General features: G+C 44.4%; 50 non-coding genes across 50 annotated transcripts; all 50 read left to right on the top strand.

Annotated features, from left to right (window-relative positions):
• The first annotated feature begins 216 nt into the window (after positions 1 to 216).
• On the top strand, positions 217 to 335 carry LOC126658112 (5S ribosomal RNA). Its single transcript, XR_007633711.1, has one exon. It is a non-coding gene; the product is annotated as a 5S ribosomal RNA (ribosomal RNA).
• Positions 336 to 550: 215 nt separating this feature from the next.
• Positions 551 to 669, top strand: LOC126659020 (5S ribosomal RNA). The gene has a single exon (XR_007634580.1). It is a non-coding gene; the product is annotated as a 5S ribosomal RNA (ribosomal RNA).
• Positions 670 to 884: 215 nt separating this feature from the next.
• Positions 885 to 1,003, top strand: LOC126658111 (5S ribosomal RNA). The gene has a single exon (XR_007633710.1). It is a non-coding gene; the product is annotated as a 5S ribosomal RNA (ribosomal RNA).
• Positions 1,004 to 1,218: 215 nt separating this feature from the next.
• On the top strand, positions 1,219 to 1,337 carry LOC126659343 (5S ribosomal RNA). Its single transcript, XR_007634887.1, has one exon. It is a non-coding gene; the product is annotated as a 5S ribosomal RNA (ribosomal RNA).
• Positions 1,338 to 1,543: 206 nt separating this feature from the next.
• Positions 1,544 to 1,662, top strand: LOC126658808 (5S ribosomal RNA). The gene has a single exon (XR_007634381.1). It is a non-coding gene; the product is annotated as a 5S ribosomal RNA (ribosomal RNA).
• Positions 1,663 to 1,883: 221 nt separating this feature from the next.
• Positions 1,884 to 2,002, top strand: LOC126658750 (5S ribosomal RNA). The gene has a single exon (XR_007634325.1). It is a non-coding gene; the product is annotated as a 5S ribosomal RNA (ribosomal RNA).
• Positions 2,003 to 2,216: 214 nt separating this feature from the next.
• On the top strand, positions 2,217 to 2,335 carry LOC126658749 (5S ribosomal RNA). The gene has a single exon (XR_007634324.1). It is a non-coding gene; the product is annotated as a 5S ribosomal RNA (ribosomal RNA).
• Positions 2,336 to 2,557: 222 nt separating this feature from the next.
• LOC126658109 (5S ribosomal RNA) lies at positions 2,558 to 2,676 on the top strand. The gene has a single exon (XR_007633708.1). It is a non-coding gene; the product is annotated as a 5S ribosomal RNA (ribosomal RNA).
• Positions 2,677 to 2,898: 222 nt separating this feature from the next.
• On the top strand, positions 2,899 to 3,017 carry LOC126658864 (5S ribosomal RNA). Its single transcript, XR_007634437.1, has one exon. It is a non-coding gene; the product is annotated as a 5S ribosomal RNA (ribosomal RNA).
• Positions 3,018 to 3,144: 127 nt separating this feature from the next.
• Positions 3,145 to 3,263, top strand: LOC126659019 (5S ribosomal RNA). Its single transcript, XR_007634579.1, has one exon. It is a non-coding gene; the product is annotated as a 5S ribosomal RNA (ribosomal RNA).
• Positions 3,264 to 3,470: 207 nt separating this feature from the next.
• LOC126658807 (5S ribosomal RNA) lies at positions 3,471 to 3,589 on the top strand. Its single transcript, XR_007634380.1, has one exon. It is a non-coding gene; the product is annotated as a 5S ribosomal RNA (ribosomal RNA).
• Positions 3,590 to 3,810: 221 nt separating this feature from the next.
• On the top strand, positions 3,811 to 3,929 carry LOC126658748 (5S ribosomal RNA). The gene has a single exon (XR_007634323.1). It is a non-coding gene; the product is annotated as a 5S ribosomal RNA (ribosomal RNA).
• A 222-nt stretch (positions 3,930 to 4,151) lies between these two features.
• LOC126658108 (5S ribosomal RNA) lies at positions 4,152 to 4,270 on the top strand. Its single transcript, XR_007633707.1, has one exon. It is a non-coding gene; the product is annotated as a 5S ribosomal RNA (ribosomal RNA).
• A 213-nt stretch (positions 4,271 to 4,483) lies between these two features.
• Positions 4,484 to 4,602, top strand: LOC126659018 (5S ribosomal RNA). Its single transcript, XR_007634578.1, has one exon. It is a non-coding gene; the product is annotated as a 5S ribosomal RNA (ribosomal RNA).
• A 214-nt stretch (positions 4,603 to 4,816) lies between these two features.
• Positions 4,817 to 4,935, top strand: LOC126658440 (5S ribosomal RNA). The gene has a single exon (XR_007634027.1). It is a non-coding gene; the product is annotated as a 5S ribosomal RNA (ribosomal RNA).
• Positions 4,936 to 5,156: 221 nt separating this feature from the next.
• Positions 5,157 to 5,275, top strand: LOC126657969 (5S ribosomal RNA). Its single transcript, XR_007633575.1, has one exon. It is a non-coding gene; the product is annotated as a 5S ribosomal RNA (ribosomal RNA).
• A 214-nt stretch (positions 5,276 to 5,489) lies between these two features.
• LOC126657838 (5S ribosomal RNA) lies at positions 5,490 to 5,608 on the top strand. Its single transcript, XR_007633449.1, has one exon. It is a non-coding gene; the product is annotated as a 5S ribosomal RNA (ribosomal RNA).
• Positions 5,609 to 5,829: 221 nt separating this feature from the next.
• On the top strand, positions 5,830 to 5,948 carry LOC126657837 (5S ribosomal RNA). Its single transcript, XR_007633448.1, has one exon. It is a non-coding gene; the product is annotated as a 5S ribosomal RNA (ribosomal RNA).
• Positions 5,949 to 6,169: 221 nt separating this feature from the next.
• On the top strand, positions 6,170 to 6,288 carry LOC126658599 (5S ribosomal RNA). The gene has a single exon (XR_007634181.1). It is a non-coding gene; the product is annotated as a 5S ribosomal RNA (ribosomal RNA).
• A 214-nt stretch (positions 6,289 to 6,502) lies between these two features.
• Positions 6,503 to 6,621, top strand: LOC126658351 (5S ribosomal RNA). The gene has a single exon (XR_007633940.1). It is a non-coding gene; the product is annotated as a 5S ribosomal RNA (ribosomal RNA).
• Positions 6,622 to 6,804: 183 nt separating this feature from the next.
• Positions 6,805 to 6,923, top strand: LOC126658107 (5S ribosomal RNA). The gene has a single exon (XR_007633706.1). It is a non-coding gene; the product is annotated as a 5S ribosomal RNA (ribosomal RNA).
• Positions 6,924 to 7,137: 214 nt separating this feature from the next.
• On the top strand, positions 7,138 to 7,256 carry LOC126658694 (5S ribosomal RNA). Its single transcript, XR_007634273.1, has one exon. It is a non-coding gene; the product is annotated as a 5S ribosomal RNA (ribosomal RNA).
• Positions 7,257 to 7,477: 221 nt separating this feature from the next.
• LOC126658746 (5S ribosomal RNA) lies at positions 7,478 to 7,596 on the top strand. Its single transcript, XR_007634322.1, has one exon. It is a non-coding gene; the product is annotated as a 5S ribosomal RNA (ribosomal RNA).
• Positions 7,597 to 7,810: 214 nt separating this feature from the next.
• LOC126658693 (5S ribosomal RNA) lies at positions 7,811 to 7,929 on the top strand. Its single transcript, XR_007634272.1, has one exon. It is a non-coding gene; the product is annotated as a 5S ribosomal RNA (ribosomal RNA).
• A 221-nt stretch (positions 7,930 to 8,150) lies between these two features.
• Positions 8,151 to 8,269, top strand: LOC126658745 (5S ribosomal RNA). Its single transcript, XR_007634321.1, has one exon. It is a non-coding gene; the product is annotated as a 5S ribosomal RNA (ribosomal RNA).
• A 222-nt stretch (positions 8,270 to 8,491) lies between these two features.
• Positions 8,492 to 8,610, top strand: LOC126659016 (5S ribosomal RNA). Its single transcript, XR_007634576.1, has one exon. It is a non-coding gene; the product is annotated as a 5S ribosomal RNA (ribosomal RNA).
• A 214-nt stretch (positions 8,611 to 8,824) lies between these two features.
• On the top strand, positions 8,825 to 8,943 carry LOC126658744 (5S ribosomal RNA). The gene has a single exon (XR_007634320.1). It is a non-coding gene; the product is annotated as a 5S ribosomal RNA (ribosomal RNA).
• A 214-nt stretch (positions 8,944 to 9,157) lies between these two features.
• Positions 9,158 to 9,276, top strand: LOC126659015 (5S ribosomal RNA). Its single transcript, XR_007634575.1, has one exon. It is a non-coding gene; the product is annotated as a 5S ribosomal RNA (ribosomal RNA).
• Positions 9,277 to 9,490: 214 nt separating this feature from the next.
• LOC126658106 (5S ribosomal RNA) lies at positions 9,491 to 9,609 on the top strand. Its single transcript, XR_007633705.1, has one exon. It is a non-coding gene; the product is annotated as a 5S ribosomal RNA (ribosomal RNA).
• Positions 9,610 to 9,830: 221 nt separating this feature from the next.
• LOC126659334 (5S ribosomal RNA) lies at positions 9,831 to 9,949 on the top strand. The gene has a single exon (XR_007634878.1). It is a non-coding gene; the product is annotated as a 5S ribosomal RNA (ribosomal RNA).
• Positions 9,950 to 10,156: 207 nt separating this feature from the next.
• LOC126659014 (5S ribosomal RNA) lies at positions 10,157 to 10,275 on the top strand. Its single transcript, XR_007634574.1, has one exon. It is a non-coding gene; the product is annotated as a 5S ribosomal RNA (ribosomal RNA).
• A 214-nt stretch (positions 10,276 to 10,489) lies between these two features.
• Positions 10,490 to 10,608, top strand: LOC126658691 (5S ribosomal RNA). Its single transcript, XR_007634270.1, has one exon. It is a non-coding gene; the product is annotated as a 5S ribosomal RNA (ribosomal RNA).
• Positions 10,609 to 10,829: 221 nt separating this feature from the next.
• On the top strand, positions 10,830 to 10,948 carry LOC126658743 (5S ribosomal RNA). Its single transcript, XR_007634319.1, has one exon. It is a non-coding gene; the product is annotated as a 5S ribosomal RNA (ribosomal RNA).
• Positions 10,949 to 11,162: 214 nt separating this feature from the next.
• On the top strand, positions 11,163 to 11,281 carry LOC126659013 (5S ribosomal RNA). The gene has a single exon (XR_007634573.1). It is a non-coding gene; the product is annotated as a 5S ribosomal RNA (ribosomal RNA).
• A 214-nt stretch (positions 11,282 to 11,495) lies between these two features.
• Positions 11,496 to 11,614, top strand: LOC126658105 (5S ribosomal RNA). Its single transcript, XR_007633704.1, has one exon. It is a non-coding gene; the product is annotated as a 5S ribosomal RNA (ribosomal RNA).
• Positions 11,615 to 11,835: 221 nt separating this feature from the next.
• LOC126659012 (5S ribosomal RNA) lies at positions 11,836 to 11,954 on the top strand. Its single transcript, XR_007634572.1, has one exon. It is a non-coding gene; the product is annotated as a 5S ribosomal RNA (ribosomal RNA).
• A 214-nt stretch (positions 11,955 to 12,168) lies between these two features.
• Positions 12,169 to 12,287, top strand: LOC126659009 (5S ribosomal RNA). Its single transcript, XR_007634570.1, has one exon. It is a non-coding gene; the product is annotated as a 5S ribosomal RNA (ribosomal RNA).
• Positions 12,288 to 12,501: 214 nt separating this feature from the next.
• Positions 12,502 to 12,620, top strand: LOC126659008 (5S ribosomal RNA). The gene has a single exon (XR_007634569.1). It is a non-coding gene; the product is annotated as a 5S ribosomal RNA (ribosomal RNA).
• A 221-nt stretch (positions 12,621 to 12,841) lies between these two features.
• On the top strand, positions 12,842 to 12,960 carry LOC126658742 (5S ribosomal RNA). The gene has a single exon (XR_007634318.1). It is a non-coding gene; the product is annotated as a 5S ribosomal RNA (ribosomal RNA).
• A 214-nt stretch (positions 12,961 to 13,174) lies between these two features.
• On the top strand, positions 13,175 to 13,293 carry LOC126659000 (5S ribosomal RNA). Its single transcript, XR_007634562.1, has one exon. It is a non-coding gene; the product is annotated as a 5S ribosomal RNA (ribosomal RNA).
• Positions 13,294 to 13,507: 214 nt separating this feature from the next.
• LOC126658103 (5S ribosomal RNA) lies at positions 13,508 to 13,626 on the top strand. The gene has a single exon (XR_007633702.1). It is a non-coding gene; the product is annotated as a 5S ribosomal RNA (ribosomal RNA).
• Positions 13,627 to 13,847: 221 nt separating this feature from the next.
• On the top strand, positions 13,848 to 13,966 carry LOC126659315 (5S ribosomal RNA). Its single transcript, XR_007634861.1, has one exon. It is a non-coding gene; the product is annotated as a 5S ribosomal RNA (ribosomal RNA).
• Positions 13,967 to 14,180: 214 nt separating this feature from the next.
• Positions 14,181 to 14,299, top strand: LOC126658988 (5S ribosomal RNA). Its single transcript, XR_007634551.1, has one exon. It is a non-coding gene; the product is annotated as a 5S ribosomal RNA (ribosomal RNA).
• A 214-nt stretch (positions 14,300 to 14,513) lies between these two features.
• LOC126658690 (5S ribosomal RNA) lies at positions 14,514 to 14,632 on the top strand. The gene has a single exon (XR_007634269.1). It is a non-coding gene; the product is annotated as a 5S ribosomal RNA (ribosomal RNA).
• A 221-nt stretch (positions 14,633 to 14,853) lies between these two features.
• On the top strand, positions 14,854 to 14,972 carry LOC126659329 (5S ribosomal RNA). Its single transcript, XR_007634874.1, has one exon. It is a non-coding gene; the product is annotated as a 5S ribosomal RNA (ribosomal RNA).
• Positions 14,973 to 15,186: 214 nt separating this feature from the next.
• On the top strand, positions 15,187 to 15,305 carry LOC126658741 (5S ribosomal RNA). Its single transcript, XR_007634317.1, has one exon. It is a non-coding gene; the product is annotated as a 5S ribosomal RNA (ribosomal RNA).
• Positions 15,306 to 15,519: 214 nt separating this feature from the next.
• On the top strand, positions 15,520 to 15,638 carry LOC126658977 (5S ribosomal RNA). Its single transcript, XR_007634541.1, has one exon. It is a non-coding gene; the product is annotated as a 5S ribosomal RNA (ribosomal RNA).
• A 214-nt stretch (positions 15,639 to 15,852) lies between these two features.
• Positions 15,853 to 15,971, top strand: LOC126658101 (5S ribosomal RNA). Its single transcript, XR_007633701.1, has one exon. It is a non-coding gene; the product is annotated as a 5S ribosomal RNA (ribosomal RNA).
• A 221-nt stretch (positions 15,972 to 16,192) lies between these two features.
• LOC126659313 (5S ribosomal RNA) lies at positions 16,193 to 16,311 on the top strand. Its single transcript, XR_007634859.1, has one exon. It is a non-coding gene; the product is annotated as a 5S ribosomal RNA (ribosomal RNA).
• A 214-nt stretch (positions 16,312 to 16,525) lies between these two features.
• Positions 16,526 to 16,644, top strand: LOC126658434 (5S ribosomal RNA). Its single transcript, XR_007634021.1, has one exon. It is a non-coding gene; the product is annotated as a 5S ribosomal RNA (ribosomal RNA).
• Positions 16,645 to 16,694: the final 50 nt, after the last annotated feature.

Below are 16,694 nucleotides of genomic sequence, written 5' to 3'. Positions count from 1 at the left end.
GCTTTTTTTGAACTGCGTTTTTTCTATTATTACTATCGCCGAGAGACAAACAGAACGAGTAACGAGTAACGAGTAACGATGAATTGCAATTCAGGGACCAAACGGGAAATATGGAAAAAGTTCAGGGACCAAAACGTACTTTTAAAGATAGTTTTTTATTTTGGTTGAATGAGTTGCAAGGCAGCGGATATATGCGATGATCGTGCAAGGTATGACGGGTGCGATCATACCAGCACTAATGCACCGGATCCCATCAGAACTCCGAAGATAAACGTGCTTGGGCGAGAGCAGTACTAGGATGGGTGACCTCCTGGGAAGTCCTCGTGTTGCACCCCTTTTTCGCTTTTTTTGAACTGCGTTTTTTCTATTATTACTATCGCCGAGAGACAAACAGAACGAGTAACGAGTAACGATGAATTGCAATTCAGGGACCAAACGGGAAATATGGAAAAAGTTCAGGGACCAAAACGTACTTTTAAAGATAGTTTTTTATTTTGGTTGAATGAGTTGCAAGGCAGCGGATATATGCGATGATCGTGCAAGGTATGACGGGTGCGATCATACCAGCACTAATGCACCGGATCCCATCAGAACTCCGAAGTTAAACGTGCTTGGGCGAGAGCAGTACTAGGATGGGTGACCTCCTGGGAAGTCCTCGTGTTGCACCCCTTTTTCGCTTTTTTTGAACTGCGTTTTTTCTATTATTACTATCGCCGAGAGACAAACAGAACGAGTAACGAGTAACGATGAATTGCAATTCAGGGACCAAACGGGAAATATGGAAAAAGTTCAGGGACCAAAACGTACTTTTAAAGATAGTTTTTTATTTTGGTTGAATGAGTTGCAAGGCAGCGGATATATGCGATGATCGTGCAAGGTATGACGGGTGCGATCATACCAGCACTAATGCACCGGATCCCATCAGAACTCCGAAGATAAACGTGCTTGGGCGAGAGCAGTACTAGGATGGGTGACCTCCTGGGAAGTCCTCGTGTTGCACCCCTTTTTCGCTTTTTTTGAACTGCGTTTTTTCTATTATTACTATCACCGAGAGACAAACAGAACGAGTAACGAGTAACGATGAATTGCAATTCAGGGACCAAACGGGAAATATGGAAAAAGTTCAGGGACCAAAACGTACTTTTAAAGATAGTTTTTTATTTTGGTTGAATGAGTTGCAAGGCAGCGGATATATGCGATGATCGTGCAAGGTATGACGGGTGCGATCATACCAGCACTAATGCACCGGATCCCATCAGAACTCCGAAGTTAAACGTGCTTGGGCGAGAGCAGTACTAGGATGGGTGACCTCCTGGGAAGTCCTCGTGTTGCATCCCTTTTTCGCTTTTTTGAACTGCGTTTTTTCTATTATTACTATCGCCGAGAGACAAACAGAACGAGTAACGATGAATTGCAATTCAGGGACCAAACGGGAAATATGGAAAAAGTTCAGGGACCAAAACGTACTTTTAAAGATAGTTTTTATTTTGGTTGAATGAGTTGCAAGGCAGCGGATATATGCGATGATCGTGCAAGGTATGACCGGTGCGATCATACCGGCACTAATGCAACGGATCCCATCAGAACTCCGAAGATAAACGTGCTTGGGCGAGAGCAGTACTAGGATGGGTGACCTCCTGGGAAGTCCTCGTGTTGCATCCCTTTTTCGCTTTTTTTGAACTGCGTTTTTTCTATTATTACTATCGCCGAGAGACAAACAGAACGAGTAACGAGTAACGAGTAACGATGAATTGCAATTCAGGGACCAAACGGGAAATATGGAAAAAGTTCAGGGACCAAAACGTACTTTTAAAGATAGTTTTTATTTTGGTTGAATGAGTTGCAAGGCAGCGGATATATGCGATGATCGTGCAAGGTATGACCGGTGCGATCATACCGGCACTAATGCAACGGATCCCATCAGAACTCCGAAGATAAACGTGCTTGGGCGAGAGCAGTACTAGGATGGGTGACCTCCTGGGAAGTCCTCGTGTTGCACCCCTTTTTCGCTTTTTTTGAACTGCGTTTTTTCTATTATTACTATCGCCGAGAGACAAACAGAACGAGTAACGAGTAACGATGAATTGCAATTCAGGGACCAAACGGGAAATATGGAAAAAGTTCAGGGACCAAAACGTACTTTTAAAGAGAGTTTTTATTTTGGTTGAATGAGTTGCAAGGCAGCGGATATATGCGATGATCGTGCAAGGTATGACCGGTGCGATCATACCGGCACTAATGCAACGGATCCCATCAGAACTCCGAAGATAAACGTGCTTGGGCGAGAGCAGTACTAGGATGGGTGACCTCCTGGGAAGTCCTCGTGTTGCACCCCTTTTTCGCTTTTTTTGAACTGCGTTTTTTCTATTATTACTATCGCCGAGAGACAAACAGAACGAGTAACGAGTAACGAGTAACGATGAATTGCAATTCAGGGACCAAACGGGAAATATGGAAAAAGTTCAGGGACCAAAACGTACTTTTAAAGATAGTTTTTTATTTTGGTTGAATGAGTTGCAAGGCAGCGGATATATGCGATGATCGTGCAAGGTATGACGGGTGCGATCATACCAGCACTAATGCACCGGATCCCATCAGAACTCCGAAGATAAACGTGCTTGGGCGAGAGCAGTACTAGGATGGGTGACCTCCTGGGAAGTCCTCGTGTTGCACCCCTTTTTCGCTTTTTTTGAACTGCGTTTTTTCTATTATTACTATCGCCGAGAGACAAACAGAACGAGTAACGAGTAACGAGTAACGATGAATTGCAATTCAGGGACCAAACGGGAAATATGGAAAAAGTTCAGGGACCAAAACGTACTTTTAAAGATAGTTTTTTATTTTGGTTGAATGAGTTGCAAGGCAGCGGATATATGCGATGATCGTGCAAGGTATGACGGGTGCGATCATACCAGCACTAATGCACCGGATCCCATCAGAACTCCGAAGATAAACGTGCTTGGGCGAGAGCAGTACTAGGATGGGTGACCTCCTGGGAAGTCCTCGTGTTGAATGGGTGACCTCCATATTTCCGAAATATGGAAAAAGTTCAGGGACCAAAACGTACTTTTAAAGATAGTTTTTTATTTTGGTTGAATGAGTTGCAAGGCAGCGGATATATGCGATGATCGTGCAAGGTATGACGGGTGCGATCATACCAGCACTAATGCACCGGATCCCATCAGAACTCCGAAGTTAAACGTGCTTGGGCGAGAGCAGTACTAGGATGGGTGACCTCCTGGGAAGTCCTCGTGTTGCACCCCTTTTTCGCTTTTTTTGAACTGCGTTTTTTCTATTATTACTATCGCCGAGAGACAAACAGAACGAGTAACGATGAATTGCAATTCAGGGACCAAACGGGAAATATGGAAAAAGTTCAGGGACCAAAACGTACTTTTAAAGATAGTTTTTATTTTGGTTGAATGAGTTGCAAGGCAGCGGATATATGCGATGATCGTGCAAGGTATGACCGGTGCGATCATACCGGCACTAATGCAACGGATCCCATCAGAACTCCGAAGATAAACGTGCTTGGGCGAGAGCAGTACTAGGATGGGTGACCTCCTGGGAAGTCCTCGTGTTGCATCCCTTTTTCGCTTTTTTTGAACTGCGTTTTTTCTATTATTACTATCGCCGAGAGACAAACAGAACGAGTAACGAGTAACGAGTAACGATGAATTGCAATTCAGGGACCAAACGGGAAATATGGAAAAAGTTCAGGGACCAAAACGTACTTTTAAAGATAGTTTTTATTTTGGTTGAATGAGTTGCAAGGCAGCGGATATATGCGATGATCGTGCAAGGTATGACCGGTGCGATCATACCGGCACTAATGCAACGGATCCCATCAGAACTCCGAAGATAAACGTGCTTGGGCGAGAGCAGTACTAGGATGGGTGACCTCCTGGGAAGTCCTCGTGTTGCACCCCTTTTTCGCTTTTTTTGAACTGCGTTTTTTCTATTATTACTATCGCCGAGAGACAAACAGAACGAGTAACGAGTAACGAGTAACGATGAATTGCAATTCAGGGACCAAACGGGAAATATGGAAAAAGTTCAGGGACCAAAACGTACTTTTAAAGATAGTTTTTTATTTTGGTTGAATGAGTTGCAAGGCAGCGGATATATGCGATGATCGTGCAAGGTATGACGGGTGCGATCATACCAGCACTAATGCACCGGATCCCATCAGAACTCCGAAGATAAACGTGCTTGGGCGAGAGCAGTACTAGGATGGGTGACCTCCTGGGAAGTCCTCGTGTTGCACCCCTTTTTCGCTTTTTTGAACTGCGTTTTTTCTATTATTACTATCGCCGAGAGACAAACAGAACGAGTAACGAGTAACGATGAATTGCAATTCAGGGACCAAACGGGAAATATGGAAAAAGTTCAGGGACCAAAACGTACTTTTAAAGATAGTTTTTATTTTGGTTGAATGAGTTGCAAGGCAGCGGATATATGCGATGATCGTGCAAGGTATGACGGGTGCGATCATACCAGCACTAATGCACCGGATCCCATCAGAACTCCGAAGTTAAACGTGCTTGGGCGAGAGCAGTACTAGGATGGGTGACCTCCTGGGAAGTCCTCGTGTTGCACCCCTTTTTCGCTTTTTTTGAACTGCGTTTTTTCTATTATTACTATCGCCGAGAGACAAACAGAACGAGTAACGAGTAACGATGAATTGCAATTCAGGGACCAAACGGGAAATATGGAAAAAGTTCAGGGACCAAAACGTACTTTTAAAGATAGTTTTTATTTTGGTTGAATGAGTTGCAAGGCAGCGGATATATGCGATGATCGTGCAAGGTATGACGGGTGCGATCATACCAGCACTAATGCACCGGATCCCATCAGAACTCCGAAGATAAACGTGCTTGGGCGAGAGCAGTACTAGGATGGGTGACCTCCTAGGAAGTCCTCGTGTTGCACCCCTTTTTCGCTTTTTTTGAACTGCGTTTTTTCTATTATTACTATCGCCGAGAGACAAACAGAACGAGTAACGAGTAACGAGTAACGATGAATTGCAATTCAGGGACCAAACGGGAAATATGGAAAAAGTTCAGGGACCAAAACGTACTTTTAAAGATAGTTTTTATTTTGGTTGAATGAGTTGCAAGGCAGCGGATATATGCGATGATCGTGCAAGGTATGACGGGTGCGATCATACCAGCACTAATGCACCGGATCCCATCAGAACTCCGAAGTAAAACGTGCTTGGGCGAGAGCAGTACTAGGATGGGTGACCTCCTGGGAAGTCCTCGTGTTGCACCCCTTTTTCGCTTTTTTTGAACTGCGTTTTTTCTATTATTACTATCGCCGAGAGACAAACAGAACGAGTAACGAGTAACGATGAATTGCAATTCAGGGACCAAACGGGAAATATGGAAAAAGTTCAGGGACCAAAACGTACTTTTAAAGATAGTTTTTATTTTGGTTGAATGAGTTGCAAGGCAGCGGATATATGCGATGATCGTGCAAGGTATGACGGGTGCGATCATACCAGCACTAATGCACCGGATCCCATCAGAACTCCGAAGTCAAACGTGCTTGGGCGAGAGCAGTACTAGGATGGGTGACCTCCTGGGAAGTCCTCGTGTTGCACCCCTTTTGCGCTTTTTTTGAACTGCGTTTTTTCTATTATTACTATCGCCGAGAGACAAACAGAACGAGTAACGAGTAACGAGTAACGATGAATTGCAATTCAGGGACCAAACGGGAAATATGGAAAAAGTTCAGGGACCAAAACGTACTTTTAAAGATAGCTTTTATTTTGGTTGAATGAGTTGCAAGGCAGCGGATATATGCGATGATCGTGCAAGGTATGACGGGTGCGATCATACCAGCACTAATGCACCGGATCCCATCAGAACTCCGAAGTCAAACGTGCTTGGGCGAGAGCAGTACTAGGATGGGTGACCTCCTGGGAAGTCCTCGTGTTGCACCCCTTTTGCGCTTTTTTTGAACTGCGTTTTTTCTATTATTACTATCGCCGAGAGACAAACAGAACGAGTAACGAGTAACGAGTAACGATGAATTGCAATTCAGGGACCAAACGGGAAATATGGAAAAAGTTCAGGGACCAAAACGTACTTTTAAAGATAGCTTTTATTTTGGTTGAATGAGTTGCAAGGCAGCGGATATATGCGATGATCGTGCAAGGTATGACGGGTGCGATCATACCAGCACTAATGCACCGGATCCCATCAGAACTCCGAAGATAAACGTGCTTGGCCGAGAGCAGTACTAGGATGGGTGACCTCCTGGGAAGTCCTCGTGTTGCACCCCTTTTTCGCTTTTTTTGAACTGCGTTTTTTCTATTATTACTATCGCCGAGAGACAAACAGAACGAGTAACGAGTAACGATGAATTGCAATTCAGGGACCAAACGGGAAATATGGAAAAAGTTCAGGGACCAAAACGTACTTTTAAAGATAGTTTTTATTTTGGTTGAATGAGTTGCAAGGCAGCGGATATATGCGATGATCGTGCAAGGTATGACGGGTGCGATCATACCAGCACTAATGCACCGGATCCCATCAGAACTCCGAAGTTAAACGTGCTTGGCCGAGAGCAGTACTAGGATGGGTGACCTCCTGGGAAGTCCTCGTGTTGCACCCCTTTTTCGCTTTTTTTGAACTGCGTTTTTTCTATTATTACTATCGCCGAGAGACAAACAGAACGAGTAACGAGTAACGATGAATTGCAATTCAGGGACCAAAACGTACTTTTAAAGATAGTTTTTATTTTGGTTGAATGAGTTGCAAGGCAGCGGATATATGCGATGATCGTGCAAGGTATGACGGGTGCGATCATACCAGCACTAATGCACCGGATCCCATCAGAACTCCGAAGATAAACGTGCTTGGGCGAGAGCAGTACTAGGATGGGTGACCTCCTGGGAAGTCCTCGTGTTGCACCCCTTTTTCGCTTTTTTTGAACTGCGTTTTTTCTATTATTACTATCGCCGAGAGACAAACAGAACGAGTAACGAGTAACGATGAATTGCAATTCAGGGACCAAACGGGAAATATGGAAAAAGTTCAGGGACCAAAACGTACTTTTAAAGATAGTTTTTATTTTGGTTGAATGAGTTGCAAGGCAGCGGATATATGCGATGATCGTGCAAGGTATGACGGGTGCGATCATACCAACACTAATGCACCGGATCCCATCAAAACTCCGAAGTTAAACGTGCTTGGGCGAGAGCAGTACTAGGATGGGTGACCTCCTGGGAAGTCCTCGTGTTGCACCCCTTTTTCGCTTTTTTTGAACTGCGTTTTTTCTATTATTACTATCGCCGAGAGACAAACAGAACGAGTAACGAGTAACGAGTAACGATGAATTGCAATTCAGGGACCAAACGGGAAATATGGAAAAAGTTCAGGGACCAAAACGTACTTTTAAAGATAGTTTTTATTTTGGTTGAATGAGTTGCAAGGCAGCGGATATATGCGATGATCGTGCAAGGTATGACCGGTGCGATCATACCGGCACTAATGCAACGGATCCCATCAGAACTCCGAAGATAAACGTGCTTGGGCGAGAGCAGTACTAGGATGGGTGACCTCCTGGGAAGTCCTCGTGTTGCACCCCTTGTTCGCTTTTTTTGAACTGCGTTTTTTCTATTATTACTATCGCCGAGAGACAAACAGAACGAGTAACGAGTAACGATGAATTGCAATTCAGGGACCAAACGGGAAATATGGAAAAAGTTCAGGGACCAAAACGTACTTTTAAAGATAGTTTTTATTTTGGTTGAATGAGTTGCAAGGCAGCGGATATATGCGATGATCGTGCAAGGTATGACGGGTGCGATCATACCAACACTAATGCACCGGATCCCATCAAAACTCCGAAGTTAAACGTGCTTGGGCGAGAGCAGTACTAGGATGGGTGACCTCCTGGGAAGTCCTCGTGTTGCACCCCTTTTTCGCTTTTTTTGAACTGCGTTTTTTCTATTATTACTATCGCCGAGAGACAAACAGAACGAGTAACGAGTAACGAGTAACGATGAATTGCAATTCAGGGACCAAACGGGAAATATGGAAAAAGTTCAGGGACCAAAACGTACTTTTAAAGATAGTTTTTATTTTGGTTGAATGAGTTGCAAGGCAGCGGATATATGCGATGATCGTGCAAGGTATGACCGGTGCGATCATACCGGCACTAATGCAACGGATCCCATCAGAACTCCGAAGATAAACGTGCTTGGGCGAGAGCAGTACTAGGATGGGTGACCTCCTGGGAAGTCCTCGTGTTGCACCCCTTTTTCGCTTTTTTTGAACTGCGTTTTTTCTATTATTACTATCGCCGAGAGACAAACAGAACGAGTAACGAGTAACGAGTAACGATGAATTGCAATTCAGGGACCAAACGGGAAATATGGAAAAAGTTCAGGGACCAAAACGTACTTTTAAAGATAGTTTTTTATTTTGGTTGAATGAGTTGCAAGGCAGCGGATATATGCGATGATCGTGCAAGGTATGACGGGTGCGATCATACCAGCACTAATGCACCGGATCCCATCAGAACTCCGAAGTTAAACGTGCTTGGGCGAGAGCAGTACTAGGATGGGTGACCTCCTGGGAAGTCCTCGTGTTGCACCCCTTTTTCGCTTTTTTTGAACTGCGTTTTTTCTATTATTACTATCGCCGAGAGACAAACAGAACGAGTAACGAGTAACGATGAATTGCAATTCAGGGACCAAACGGGAAATATGGAAAAAGTTCAGGGACCAAAACGTACTTTTAAAGATAGTTTTTATTTTGGTTGAATGAGTTGCAAGGCAGCGGATATATGCGATGATCGTGCAAGGTATGACCGGTGCGATCATACCGGCACTAATGCAACGGATCCCATCAGAACTCCGAAGATAAACGTGCTTGGGCGAGAGCAGTACTAGGATGGGTGACCTCCTGGGAAGTCCTCGTGTTGCACCCCTTTTTCGCTTTTTTTGAACTGCGTTTTTTCTATTATTACTATCGCCGAGAGACAAACAGAACGAGTAACGAGTAACGATGAATTGCAATTCAGGGACCAAACGGGAAATATGGAAAAAGTTCAGGGACCAAAACGTACTTTTAAAGATAGTTTTTATTTTAGTTGAATGAGTTGCAAGGCAGCGGATATATGCGATGATCGTGCAAGGTATGACGGGTGCGATCATACCAGCACTAATGCACCGGATCCCATCAGAACTCCGAAGTTAAACGTGCTTGGGCGAGAGCAGTACTAGGATGGGTGACCTCCTGGGAAGTCCTCGTGTTGCACCCCTTTTTCGCTTTTTTTGAACTGCGTTTTTTCTATTATTACTATCGCCGAGAGACAAACAGAACGAGTAACGAGTAACGATGAATTGCAATTCAGGGACCAAACGGGAAATATGGAAAAAGTTCAGGGACCAAAACGTACTTTTAAAGATAGTTTTTATTTTGGTTGAATGACTTGCAAGGCAGCGGATATATGCGATGATCGTGCAAGGTATGACGGGTGCGATCATACCAGCACTAATGCACCGGATCCCATCAGAACTCCGAAGATAAACGTGCTTGGGCGAGAGCAGTACTAGGATGGGTGACCTCCTGGGAAGTCCTCGTGTTGCACCCCTTTTTCGCTTTTTTTGAACTGCGTTTTTTCTATTATTACTATCGCCGAGAGACAAACAGAACGAGTAACGAGTAACGAGTAACGATGAATTGCAATTCAGGGACCAAACGGGAAATATGGAAAAAGTTCAGGGACCAAAACGTACTTTTAAAGATAGTTTTTATTTTGGTTGAATGAGTTGCAAGGCAGCGGATATATGCGATGATCGTGCAAGGTATGACGGGTGCGATCATACCAGCACTAATGCACCGGATCCCATCAGAACTCCGAAGTTAAACGTGCTTGGGCGAGAGCAGTACTAGGATGGGTGACCTCCTGGGAAGCCCTCGTGTTGCACCCTTTTTTCGCTTTTTTTGAACTGCGTTTTTTCTATTATTACTATCGCCGAGAGACAAACAGAACGAGTAACGATGAATTGCAATTCAGGGACCAAACGGGAAATATGGAAAAAGTTCAGGGACCAAAACGTACTTTTAAAGATAGTTTTTATTTTGGTTGAATGAGTTGCAAGGCAGCGGATATATGCGATGATCGTGCAAGGTATGACGGGTGCGATCATACCAGCACTAATGCACCGGATCCCATCAGAACTCCGAAGTTAAACGTGCTTGGGCGAGAGCAGTACTAGGATGGGTGACCTCCTGGGAAGTCCTCGTGTTGCACCCCTTTTTCGCTTTTTTTGAACTGCGTTTTTTCTATTATTACTATCCCCGAGAGACAAACAGAACGAGTAACGAGTAACGATGAATTGCAATTCAGGGACCAAACGGGAAATATGGAAAAAGTTCAGGGACCAAAACGTACTTTTAAAGATAGTTTTTATTTTGGTTGAATGAGTTGCAAGGCAGCGGATATATGCGATGATCGTGCAAGGTATGACGGGTGCGATCATACCAACACTAATGCACCGGATCCCATCAAAACTCCGAAGTTAAACGTGCTTGGGCGAGAGCAGTACTAGGATGGGTGACCTCCTGGGAAGTCCTCGTGTTGCACCCCTTTTTCGCTTTTTTTGAACTGCGTTTTTTCTATTATTACTATCGCCGAGAGACAAACAGAACGAGTAACGAGTAACGAGTAACGATGAATTGCAATTCAGGGACCAAACGGGAAATATGGAAAAAGTTCAGGGACCAAAACGTACTTTTAAAGATAGTTTTTATTTTGGTTGAATGAGTTGCAAGGCAGCGGATATATGCGATGATCGTGCAAGGTATGACCGGTGCGATCATACCGGCACTAATGCAACGGATCCCATCAGAACTCCGAAGATAAACGTGCTTGGGCGAGAGCAGTACTAGGATGGGTGACCTCCTGGGAAGTCCTCGTGTTGCACCCCTTTTTCGCTTTTTTTGAACTGCGTTTTTTCTATTATTACTATCGCCGAGAGACAAACAGAACGAGTAACGAGTAACGATGAATTGCAATTCAGGGACCAAACGGGAAATATGGAAAAAGTTCAGGGACCAAAACGTACTTTTAAAGATAGTTTTTATTTTAGTTGAATGAGTTGCAAGGCAGCGGATATATGCGATGATCGTGCAAGGTATGATGGGTGCGATCATACCAGCACTAATGCACCGGATCCCATCAGAACTCCGAAGTTAAACGTGCTTGGGCGAGAGCAGTACTAGGATGGGTGACCTCCTGGGAAGTCCTCGTGTTGCACCCCTTTTTCGCTTTTTTTGAACTGCGTTTTTTCTATTATTACTATCGCCGAGAGACAAACAGAACGAGTAACGAGTAACGATGAATTGCAATTCAGGGACCAAACGGGAAATATGGAAAAAGTTCAGGGACCAAAACGTACTTTTAAAGATAGTTTTTATTTTGGTTGAATGAGTTGCAAGGCAGCGGATATATGCGATGATCGTGCAAGGTATGACGGGTGCGATCATACCAGCACTAATGCACCGGATCCCATCAGAACTCCGAAGATAAACGTGCTTGGGCGAGAGCAGTACTAGGATGGGTGACCTCCTGGGAAGTCCTCGTGTTGCACCCCTTTTTCGCTTTTTTTGAACTGCGTTTTTTCTATTATTACTATCGCCGAGAGACAAACAGAACGAGTAACGAGTAACGAGTAACGATGAATTGCAATTCAGGGACCAAACGGGAAATATGGAAAAAGTTCAGGGACCAAAACGTACTTTTAAAGATAGTTTTTATTTTGGTTGAATGAGTTGCAAGGCAGCGGATATATGCGATGATCGTGCAAGGTATGACGGGTGCGATCATACCAGCACTAATGCACCGGATCCCATCAGAACTCCGAAGTTAAACGTGCTTGGGCGAGAGCAGTACTAGGATGGGTGACCTCCTGGGAAGTCCTCGTGTTGCACCCCTTTTTCGCTTTTTTTGAACTGCGTTTTTTCTATTATTACTATCGCCGAGAGACAAACAGAACGAGTAACGAGTAACGATGAATTGCAATTCAGGGACCAAACGGGAAATATGGAAAAAGTTCAGGGACCAAAACGTACTTTTAAAGATAGTTTTTATTTTGGTTGAATGAGTTGCAAGGCAGCGGATATATGCGATGATCGTGCAAGGTATGACGGGTGCGATCATACCAGCACTAATGCACCGGATCCCATCAGAACTCCGAAGTTAAACGTGCTTGGGCGAGAGCAGTACTAGGATGGGTGACCTCCTGGGAAGTCCTCGTGTTGCACCCCTTTTTCGCTTTTTTTGAACTGCGTTTTTTCTATTATTACTATCCCCGAGAGACAAACAGAACGAGTAACGAGTAACGATGAATTGCAATTCAGGGACCAAACGGGAAATATGGAAAAAGTTCAGGGACCAAAACGTACTTTTAAAGATAGCTTTTATTTTGGTTGAATGAGTTGCAAGGCAGCGGATATATGCGATGATCGTGCAAGGTATGACGGGTGCGATCATACCAGCACTAATGCACCGGATCCCATCAGAACTCCGAAGTTAAACGTGCTTGGGCGAGAGCAGTACTAGGATGGGTGACCTCCTGGGAAGTCCTCGTGTTGCACCCCTTTTTCGCTTTTTTTGAACTGCGTTTTTTCTATTATTACTATCGCCGAGAGACAAACAGAACGAGTAACGAGTAACGAGTAACGATGAATTGCAATTCAGGGACCAAACGGGAAATATGGAAAAAGTTCAGGGACCAAAACGTACTTTTAAAGATAGTTTTTATTTTGGTTGAATGAGTTGCAAGGCAGCGGATATATGCGATGATCGTGCAAGGTATGACCGGTGCGATCATACCGGCACTAATGCAACGGATCCCATCAGAACTCCGAAGATAAACGTGCTTGGGCGAGAGCAGTACTAGGATGGGTGACCTCCTGGGAAGTCCTCGTGTTGCACCCCTTTTTCGCTTTTTTTGAACTGCGTTTTTTCTATTATTACTATCGCCGAGAGACAAACAGAACGAGTAACGAGTAACGATGAATTGCAATTCAGGGACCAAACGGGAAATATGGAAAAAGTTCAGGGACCAAAACGTACTTTTAAAGATAGTTTTTATTTTAGTTGAATGAGTTGCAAGGCAGCGGATATATGCGATGATCGTGCAAGGTATGACGGGTGCGATCATACCAGCACTAATGCACCGGATCCCATCAGAACTCCGAAGTTAAACGTGCTTGGGCGAGAGCAGTACTAGGATGGGTGACCTCCTGGGAAGTCCTCGTGTTGCACCCCTTTTTCGCTTTTTTTGAACTGCGTTTTTTCTATTATTACTATCGCCGAGAGACAAACAGAACGAGTAACGAGTAACGATGAATTGCAATTCAGGGACCAAACGGGAAATATGGAAAAAGTTCAGGGACCAAAACGTACTTTTAAAGATAGTTTTTATTTTGGTTGAATGACTTGCAAGGCAGCGGATATATGCGATGATCGTGCAAGGTATGACGGGTGCGATCATACCAGCACTAATGCACCGGATCCCATCAGAACTCCGAAGATAAACGTGCTTGGGCGAGAGCAGTACTAGGATGGGTGACCTCCTGGGAAGTCCTCGTGTTGCACCCCTTTTTCGCTTTTTTTGAACTGCGTTTTTTCTATTATTACTATCGCCGAGAGACAAACAGAACGAGTAACGAGTAACGAGTAACGATGAATTGCAATTCAGGGACCAAACGGGAAATATGGAAAAAGTTCAGGGACCAAAACGTACTTTTAAAGATAGTTTTTATTTTGGTTGAATGAGTTGCAAGGCAGCGGATATATGCGATGATCGTGCAAGGTATGACGGGTGCGATCATACCAGCACTAATGCACCGGATCCCATCAGAACTCCGAAGTTAAACGTGCTTGGGCGAGAGCAGTACTAGGATGGGTGACCTCCTGGGAAGCCCTCGTGTTGCACCCCTTTTTCGCTTTTTTTGAACTGCGTTTTTTCTATTATTACTATCGCCGAGAGACAAACAGAACGAGTAACGAGTAACGATGAATTGCAATTCAGGGACCAAACGGGAAATATGGAAAAAGTTCAGGGACCAAAACGTACTTTTAAAGATAGTTTTTATTTTGGTTGAATGAGTTGCAAGGCAGCGGATATATGCGATGATCGTGCAAGGTATGACGGGTGCGATCATACCAGCACTAATGCACCGGATCCCATCAGAACTCCGAAGTTAAACGTGCTTGGGCGAGAGCAGTACTAGGATGGGTGACCTCCTGGGAAGTCCTCGTGTTGCACCCCTTTTTCGCTTTTTTTGAACTGCGTTTTTTCTATTATTACTATCCCCGAGAGACAAACAGAACGAGTAACGAGTAACGATGAATTGCAATTCAGGGACCAAACGGGAAATATGGAAAAAGTTCAGGGACCAAAACGTACTTTTAAAGATAGTTTTTATTTTGGTTGAATGAGTTGCAAGGCAGCGGATATATGCGATGATCGTGCAAGGTATGACGGGTGCGATCATACCAACACTAATGCACCGGATCCCATCAAAACTCCGAAGTTAAACGTGCTTGGGCGAGAGCAGTACTAGGATGGGTGACCTCCTGGGAAGTCCTCGTGTTGCACCCCTTTTTCGCTTTTTTTGAACTGCGTTTTTTCTATTATTACTATCGCCGAGAGACAAACAGAACGAGTAACGAGTAACGAGTAACGATGAATTGCAATTCAGGGACCAAACGGGAAATATGGAAAAAGTTCAGGGACCAAAACGTACTTTTAAAGATAGTTTTTATTTTGGTTGAATGAGTTGCAAGGCAGCGGATATATGCGATGATCGTGCAAGGTATGACGGGTGCGATCATACCGGCACTAATGCACCGGATCCCATCAGAACTCCGAAGTTAAACGTGCTTGGGCGAGAGCAGTACTAGGATGGGTGACCTCCTGGGAAGCCCTCGTGTTGCACCCCTTTTTCGCTTTTTTTGAACTGCGTTTTTTCTATTATTACTATCGCCGAGAGACAAACAGAACGAGTAACGAGTAACGATGAATTGCAATTCAGGGACCAAACGGGAAATATGGAAAAAGTTCAGGGACCAAAACGTACTTTTAAAGATAGTTTTTATTTTGGTTGAATGAGTTGCAAGGCAGCGGATATATGCGATGATCGTGCAAGGTATGACCGGTGCGATCATACCGGCACTAATGCAACGGATCCCATCAGAACTCCGAAGATAAACGTGCTTGGGCGAGAGCAGTACTAGGATGGGTGACCTCCTGGGAAGTCCTCGTGTTGCACCCCTTTTTCGCTTTTTTTGAACTGCGTTTTTTCTATTATTACTATCGCCGAGAGACAAACAGAACGAGTAACGAGTAACGATGAATTGCAATTCAGGGACCAAACGGGAAATATGGAAAAAGTTCAGGGACCAAAACGTACTTTTAAAGATAGTTTTTATTTTAGTTGAATGAGTTGCAAGGCAGCGGATATATGCGATGATCGTGCAAGGTATGACGGGTGCGATCATACCAGCACTAATGCACCGGATCCCATCAGAACTCCGAAGTTAAACGTGCTTGGGCGAGAGCAGTACTAGGATGGGTGACCTCCTGGGAAGTCCTCGTGTTGCACCCCTTTTTCGCTTTTTTTGAACTGCGTTTTTTCTATTATTACTATCGCCGAGAGACAAACAGAACGAGTAACGAGTAACGATGAATTGCAATTCAGGGACCAAACGGGAAATATGGAAAAAGTTCAGGGACCAAAACGTACTTTTAAAGATAGTTTTTATTTTGGTTGAATGACTTGCAAGGCAGCGGATATATGCGATGATCGTGCAAGGTATGACGGGTGCGATCATACCAGCACTAATGCACCGGATCCCATCAGAACTCCGAAGATAAACGTGCTTGGGCGAGAGCAGTACTAGGATGGGTGACCTCCTGGGAAGTCCTCGTGTTGCACCCCTTTTTCGCTTTTTTTGAACTGCGTTTTTTCTATTATTACTATCGCCGAGAGACAAACAGAACGAGTAACGAGTAACGAGTAACGATGAATTGCAATTCAGGGACCAAACGGGAAATATGGAAAAAGTTCAGGGACCAAAACGTACTTTTAAAGATAGTTTTTATTTTGGTTGAATGAGTTGCAAGGCAGCGGATATATGCGATGATCGTGCAAGGTATGACGGGTGCGATCATACCAGCACTAATGCACCGGATCCCATCAGAACTCCGAAGTTAAACGTGCTTGGGCGAGAGCAGTACTAGGATGGGTGACCTCCTGGGAAGCCCTCGTGTTGCACCCCTTTTTCGCTTTTTTTGAACTGCGTTTTTTCTATTATTACTATCGCCGAGAGACAAACAGAACGAGTAACGAGTAACGATGAATTGCAATTCAGGGACCAAACGGGAAATATGGAAAAAGTTCAGGGACCAAAACGTACTTTTAAAGATAGTTTTTATTTTGGTTGAATGAGTTGCAAGGCAGCGGATATATGCGATGATCGTGCAAGGTATGACGGGTGCGATCATACCATCACTAATGCACCGGATCCCATCAGAACTCCGAAGTTAAACGTGCTTGGGCGAGAGCAGTACTAGGATGGGTGACCTCCTGGGAAGTCCTCGTGTTGCACCCCTTTTTCGCTTTTTTTGAACTGCGTTTTTTCTATTATTAATATCCCCGAGA

Source organism: Mercurialis annua, linkage group LG7 (genome assembly GCF_937616625.2).
Source record: "Mercurialis annua linkage group LG7, ddMerAnnu1.2, whole genome shotgun sequence".
Lineage (NCBI taxonomy): Eukaryota > Viridiplantae > Streptophyta > Magnoliopsida > Malpighiales > Euphorbiaceae > Mercurialis > Mercurialis annua.
The sequence above is the reverse complement of the archived record's forward strand: the minus strand, read 5'-3'. Positions and strand labels throughout refer to the sequence as shown.